Below are 8,351 nucleotides of genomic sequence, written 5' to 3'. Positions count from 1 at the left end.
CAAAATTGATTTTTGCATCTCATTTGCCATATCCTTTTCTCCTATTGAATTCTAAACTACAAATTACAAACCTTACTTGAAAATGAAAACTCTAAGCTAAGAAAGAATTCCTAAATGAGAGAATTTTGCCTTCAAGTGTTTTTTGAGAGAATTTAGTGAAGAAATACTCAATTACAATTTGTTTTGCTCGAAGGAAATGGCCTCTATTTATAGGCAAAATTCCAGACTGCTGAGCTGCTGAGATGGACCAAGTAGCTTAGCCACCTCCTTGTGCATGACTCATCAAAGCTAGTTGTGGGCTATGAGACAAGCTATTGTGAGCTACTTCTGAAAAGCCTATGGTGGGCTACTTGAGGTGAGGTCATGGATGACTTCATGGTTTGCTTGATGGTTAAGTCAAGTCTGGTAAGCAGCGCCAAGCGCACCTGCTTCACCGCGGAGCTGCTTGTTCAGCAGCTTCTGTCCGTGTTGACTAGGAGGTGGCTTGGTGCTAGCTGATCTAGTCAGGAGTTTGGTTCTTCGCTGAGCAGCTTGGTTTCACAGCTGAGCAGCTTGTTCAGCAGCTTTGCTTGTGCCAAGCTCGTGTCTGACCGTGTCAAGCATATTTCTGACCGTGCCAGGCCTAGTCTGGTGATAGGCTCAGTGGCTAAGCAGGACCGCTCCGTGTCAGGCCTAGTCTGATGTTAGGCTGAGCGGCTAAGCAGGTCCGCTCAGTTGCCTGGTTGAGCAATTTGGTCCAGGTCAGGCAGGTGGTCAGGTCAGGCAGGTGGCCACGTCAGGCACGTCAGCTCAGTGGGGCTTGTTCCATGCTCAGCTGCCTGGTTGAGCACCTTGGTTTTGTTGACTTTTGTTGCTTTTTGACCATGAATCATTTCTCTTCTTTTCTTTATTTTATTTCCTAAAAAGTACATAAAAAGGCAATACAAACACAAATATACTAAATTGTGACATTTTATACAAAAAGTATTGTTTTAAGTTGGTTTTTCTCAATTATGCTTAAGATAAGTGCCATAAAAGTGTATGATTTTTAGGTATGTTTGGCACTTATCACACTTTAGGCCATGATTAGTCATGTATAAAATGATAATATCTTTTTGTTGGAAAATTCAAAAGGACCATCACTAGAATTCGAAATGCATATCCTTGTGATGGGAATGATGCAATGCTAATAATATGCTATATGGATTTATGTATTTGTATGTAGATATAAATAATATATTTATTTTGGATTACGTGTTGAATCAAACTCAATTAAACGATTTTTCTTTTGGAAAATAAAATTGCTTGACATTTTAATTGAACGTATTAAACAAGAAGTTGTCAGAGTGGCATCTTTTCTATGAATTGTTCATAATAAATGTCAAATGCTAGTGCATGTATGTATCCATGCGAATATTAATCGGTCCAAATGAAGATTATTATTTGGCCAAATTATATACACACATGTGATGATAAACGTGTGATTATTATAAAGTTGCATATGTGAATGATAAATTTGTCCAAATAATAGTTTATTATTTGATATGCATTATGATTAATGTTTGACCATTACAAGCAAGAGTACCATTAGTGATTGATATAAAATATCAAGTCAATTATATGTTTGCATTTATGCGAATAATGATCGGCCCAAAGGAAGATTACTATTTAGCCTAAGTTACAAACATACTTGTAGCAATAAATATGTGATAATCATATGACTTTCTATGTGAATAATAAGTCGGTCCAAAGAAAGACTTATTGTTTGACATGACTGATTATCTATGTTTGATTACTACATTGAGTGTACCACTTACAAGTTAATGTTTTTGTCCAAAGACTGAATATTAATGTTGTGCTACGTAACTCATGATGTGCCCCATCATCATTTGAATTTAAGTATTAAAGTTGAATGTGAGTTTAATTGCAAGAATGATTGCAATTTACTTTGTTCTTTTACTAGTACTGCAAATATTTCTGCTCAAATTAAGAACATCTCATTGTCGAATGGGACAAACTTTAAGGTCTAGAAGGAAGCCATATAAATTATTCTCGACTGTATGGATTTAGATCTAACACTTCAGGTGGAGAAATTCATTTCTACTCTAGAAATCCTCGATGAGGTTAAATTTGAGAAATGAAAACACACTAACTGAATTTGTCTAATGAACGCGAAACGCTCTATTTAAGAAGCGTTTCGAAATTCTAATTTTGAGGGTTGCAATGCAAGTAACTTCCTTGAAGAAATAGAACCATATTTTGACAAAAATGAAAAGACGGAGATGAGTAGCTTTTTGGCTAAACTCATCTATGTGAAGTATAAAGGCAAAGAAAGTATATTATGGAAATGTCTAATTTCGCATCAAAACTTAAGTCACTTAAGTTAGAGCTTGGTGATGACTTTCTCATGCACTTGATTTTGATATTGCTTCTGGCACACTTTGGACTATTCAAAGTTAGTTATAACACTGAGAAAGAGAAATGGTCTCTCAATGAGTTTACATCTCACTGAATGCAAGAGAAAGAGAGACTGTAGAAAGATAAGACTAAAAGTGCCCATTTGACTATAATCTCTCAGAATAAGGAAAGAAAGAACAATAAGGATGTTGTAAAAGATTTGTTTGTGTTTTTCCTCAGAGAATGTGGAATTGTTCTGCAATATGCTATGTTAGGCAAACCTAGCATGAAGGATGTTGTTGAGCGATTAAACTGAGCACTGAAAGATATGGTGAGAAGTATGATTAGTGAAAGCGCAAAGAGTCAAGACTTGTACATTTGACGCTAACCTGAGTTTTGATGAGGACAACGAACATACAAGTAAGCTTGAAGATTGTATAACAAACAACGAGTCGAAGACTCAAGGGTTACATGTATAGACTTTGGGTGTTGTAAGTTTTACTTCTATTAGAAGTCTTAAGATGATTGCCTTAGATCGGGCATATGTTAGGTAAACCTAAGTGGAGTCTCAGAAGAGCTTTAATATAAACAAGATTAAAATTGAGACATCACATCTAGATATCATATGATAAGTAGGCTCATGCATCTACATACGTAGTCTTATGCATTAAAGGTATCATATTTGAAAAACTATGTATTGCATATCCACATATCATATAGGTAGTTTACCATACATTAAGAAACTATTTTTCATACAGTATAATCGATTATGTATTATGTATAATCGTTTATCAGAATTACAATAGTTAACCAATCTGATGATGTTGGTGCGTTGATCGATTAAGATACTGTATAATCAATTAAGATGTAAGAGAAAACCAACTTTTAATAGTCCATCAATCGATAAAGTGGATGAATAATCGATTAATAGCAGTATCAGTATGTTTGCTATAAATACTGGAATTCTGGCCCATGTGGCATAATATCATATCATGTATAATTTTGTATAATCTTGCATAACTAGAAGATCTATGATTATACACTTTCATATAAATTGCATTAGAAAAGTTTAGATAATAAATGCATGTTGAATAGGGATTAGACATTCAAATTGTTCGATACATCTCTAGGGCTTTTATTTCATTCATTACATTCATTCTTGTGTTTCTTGATTTGTTTTAAAGTGAAAGTGAGAAAAATTTGTTTTTTGGAAATTATGAAATATGTTTTTGTGAGAACCTTTGCATTATTTTCTCATATAAAATAGGTTATATTGAGTATTCTGCATAGTGTTTTTAGAGTTGAGTTTACATGGTTATATCCGAGTATTCAGTACTCAAGAAAACTGAAACAAGGAAAGTGATCTCTTGGTGAGTAGCTTCACTTAAAGAAGATATCTTGTTATTATTCACGAAGACTAGGAGGTCTTGGTGCGAGTGATACCTGGTTGGGGCCTAATCGCGAAAAGATAGGCGATCTTAGTAGATGAGATAGAGAGGTCAAATCGAGGTTGTCAAGTTTGTAGAGCCCGAGAAAGTAGCGTCTTAGTTTGGTCGTTTATTAGAAGTTTGTCTATATCAAACATTTTCAATTGTTAAGAAGAAAAATCTCCCAGAATCAGAAGGGGAGGTGTAGATATAGTTTGCATTGGACCATAAACGAACCAAGATAAAAATTCCTTGTGCACAATTTTCTAACCCTAATCTCCTTTAGTTTTGTGGTTTATATTCTTGTTAATTGATTGATTTTGTGTTACATGCTATAATCTATTTTAATATCATTTTGTAACCTCTATAATCAATTAACTGTACAAGGATTGGTTATCGGTGACTTACTTTGCAAGAAACCATAAAATCAGGATCTGTAAGACTCGGGATAATCGATTATCCACAAGCATAATCAATTAAGTCCAACACTAGTTAATCGATTAAAACCAAACTTAATTGATTAAGTGCAGTAACTTTCTGTTTTTCACAAAATATAGGAAAACGGAGTAAGTGATCTGCAACACCTATTCAACTCCCTCTTCTAGGCGTATTCTGATATGCTGATACCTAATAATTAGTCATTCTTCCTTTCCAAATTGTCTTTGAAGGAATGTTTTAAAAACCATTGTTTACATCCTTAATAGGATGTCAAGTAAAGTAGTTAACTCCACCTCTAGGTATGTATTATGTAGGTTGGAGGTGCTATCTCTTGGAAGTCTGCTAAACAGACGCTTATAGCTCTTTCAACCATGGTTGTGGAGTTCATGATTTGTTTTGAGACTTCACATCATGGCATATGGTTGCAGAATTTTGTCATTGACTTACGTGTCGTCGATGACATTGAAAGACCACTGAAAATTTATTGTGAGAACAAGACTGCGGTTCTTTGCTCCAACAATAATATGAGTTCTACAAAGTTAAAATTTATTGACATCAAGTTTCTGGTTGTTAAAGAAATTGTTCAAATGAACAAATTTCCATAGAACATATAGGGACAGATTTTATGCTAGCTGATCTGCTAATAAGGTTTTGGTACCTTATGTCTTTCACGAACATGTTGCTCATACGGGTGTTTTTCTTTAAAATACCTTAGTTTAGTGGGAGTCTATATATTTTATGATTTACTTTGGACGTCATGTATAGTTTTATGTTGATGGTTTATTGTTCAATTTTGAACTTGTGTATTGTAACTATTGTGTTGCAATGAAGGACTTTGAATTGATCTCACTAAATAATAAAGAATGATCAGTTAAGACATGTTTGAGATCACATTGCATGAAATTTTCATGTCACTCATTCATACTTGATCTATGTCATTTAGTATATTAGTATGGGATCATCGTAGTCGAATCACATATGAATATCATGAAGGTTGCGGTGGTTTCATAGTTGATATTTGAGATGAACTAATTGTATTAAGGATAAATATAAGGGAATGGAGTATCTCCTGGTATAAGGAGATAAGTTATCTCCTTCTGCCAATGAAATCATGACATGTGTCATGTTTCATCATTTTCTATAAAAATATTTTTTAAAATAAACAAAATAGCACACATGTCACATTTTTACTGGATAGAGGAGATAAGTTATCTCCTGATATGAGGAGATGCATTATATTCTAAATCTAAATATAAATAACATACAAATACGCGCCTAAAAAATATTTAATATAATTGTTTTAGGAAAAATATGAAGCCCATGTGGGAGATTGTTAGAAATTCATTATTTATAATTAAGATGGATATCATATATTTAATACAATTATATTGACTATTTATTTTGGGGTTACAAAGCAAGTGATCTAATTTCTGGTAACCCATAGGACTTCTAAAACCAATAACGTATATGTGTTTAATGAGTGGATATCCAAATAAGTTGGCTTATAGCGGATAATGAAATCCTTATAAGTTAACACATAAGGAACGGTTATGGTTTCCAAGACACCAAATCACAAATAGTTTTCACCTCTCCCCATCAGAGAGAAAACGAAGGTCCCAAAAGGAATTCATGATTTGATTGAGGAAGACCATCATGCCAAAAAAACTCTTAGAAAGTATATCAAAGTAGTATATCATAGAACATGGATTCATTAGTTCCAAATGTTTCAATGGCGCAATCGGAATTCGATTCCGAATTACGGAAATCAAAAACCACTTTTTGAGCCGTATCGGGTGAGATTCGGCCCCAACAGCGGTCCGAAACCGACTGTTTCCGAAAATCATGAAAATTTACTACCAAATTGGAAATAGAATTACAAGACTAAAACTCAACTAGAGTTTTGTCTAATTCGTTGCCGAATATTCCCAGAAATTCATTTTCGAAAATATAATTAATAACAATATTAATAAAATCTTATGATTCAAAATTGTAAAATTCGCGGTGTTACAGTATTTTATTCCCTACAAAAGAAGTCTCCCGCGACTCGAACCCATGACCTGAGGGATAAATAGTCATTATTCACATGAGTCGCCACCATTAAGCTAGTGTCATGGGTTCGAGTCGTGGGAGGCTCCCTTATGTGGGGAATAAAATACTGCATGGAGTATTTAAGCTGGTGGGTGACACGCTCAATATATTCATGGGTCGGGGAGGTTGCATGTCAGGACTGAGGTGTTACCGGTGACACGCTCGATATATTCATGGGTCTGGGAGGTCGCATGTCAGAAATTGGGTGTTACAATAAAAAGGCGCCTTTTTTGTAACACCTCAGTTATGACATGCGACCTCCTAGGCCCATGAATATACTAAGCGTACCACCCATTAAGCTTAAATACTCCCTGCAGTATTTTATTCACCTCCCAGTGGAGCCTTCCGCGACTCGAACCCGTGACCTCAGGGATAAATAGTCACTATATCACTGAGTCGCTACCATTAAGCTAGGATTTAGGGTTTAGGGCATCAAAGTAAGGTGTGTTTTCGCTACATTTTGGTTTTAGTAGAATGTAATCCTAATCACATTAGTTCCAAATGTTTCAATTTTGTATATATCGTATCTTTTACCCTCCATTTTATCTAAACTTGATGCTGTAAGCAATGAAATCTGAAATGGACGTTAAACCGGAATAAGTTTTGTATAAGGTTTAACTGGTTTAAATGGTTAAACCGTCGATCGAATCGGATAATTTCATATATAATTAATAATTTTTATCAATAAATATATACTTATATATAAATGTAAAGTTTTATATAATTAATAATTATGTATAATAATTATATTGAAATAACATCTCTCAATATTTTATTGGACCAGAGTACAACAAAAAGATTAGAGTAGTTTTCCATTTTTATCTTAGATAAACTGTCTGGTTTACTTCCCGGGTTATTCCGGTTTAACCGGGCTTAACATGGTCGAACTGTAATTTTTCCGGTTCAAAGCAGTCCAACTCTCATTCGGTTAAAACTGCAAACCAAAGTCGTTATCAAGTTCAGTCAGTAGTCAAACCGATCAGACCGCCTAGTATGTTCTGGTTCTCACAATACTTGTTATAGGTGAAACAACCTTAAGTACTTAAATTTCAATCAGTTAATGTAATACTTATCATTATAATTGTCATAAAAGAATGTTAATATTTATAATTACCATTGGCAATTTGGGCAAAGCCCATGGGGCCTGTCCGTTCGATCGCATGTTTTGGGTGGGCAAAGCATAAAATATAGGCCCTTCCGCCCTAAAATGCCCGCCCAACATGCCTTTTTTGTCCGCAGGCATTTTAAATGGGCGGGCAGAGCGGCCCGTGTGCATCATTAAAAAATTATGCCAAAAGGCTCAATTAAGGAGGCCCATTGTGTAACCCTAAGTCTTAAGAGAATGGAGTGAAAGGATAGCAAAATCTCATCCAGCTTCTGCGGATTTAGAAATTAGAGAAGAGACATCATCAATAACAACAATGGCAACCCATATGACACCATTAATAACACCAACGTCTGACCCAGGTTCTGCTTCCTCTGCCATGGCTATCTGCCTCTTTAACTTTCTTGTTTCTTATCTCATTTTTGAATGGGTTTAATCCAAGAATAAATTATACAATAAACATATTATTTCGTTTTATTGGAATATGGCCAACAATGTTTACGTTTTTACATATTGTTTCTTATCGGTTCATTAATTTTCTTGTTTTATTGAAAAGCAATAATGTTTAAGTTGCTTGGATTAGAGGTTTAGGTGTTGGATAGAAGATGGGTTAGGTAGAAGATGGGTAAGGTAGAAGATGAGTTAGATAGAAGATGGATATAAGATGAGTGTAGGTTCTGCAAGTCTACAATTCTATAAACTTTTCATTGTCAAATTAAACACTAAATAAATATATTATTGCACTTCAATATATTATGAATGTCTTATTCTGTTATATGTATAATCTTAGACTAAATATGTAAAAACTATTTGATATATTATTACTATTTTTGCTGAAATTTTGTGATTTGATAATAATATTGGATCAAATAGTTATGTATATTGTTGAAATTATTGATACCTTGTTCCCTTTTATG

This window comes from Lupinus angustifolius, chromosome LG14 (assembly GCF_001865875.1).
Source record: "Lupinus angustifolius cultivar Tanjil chromosome LG14, LupAngTanjil_v1.0, whole genome shotgun sequence".
NCBI classification, from domain to species: domain Eukaryota; kingdom Viridiplantae; phylum Streptophyta; class Magnoliopsida; order Fabales; family Fabaceae; genus Lupinus; species Lupinus angustifolius.
This window is presented reverse-complemented; position numbering follows the sequence as displayed.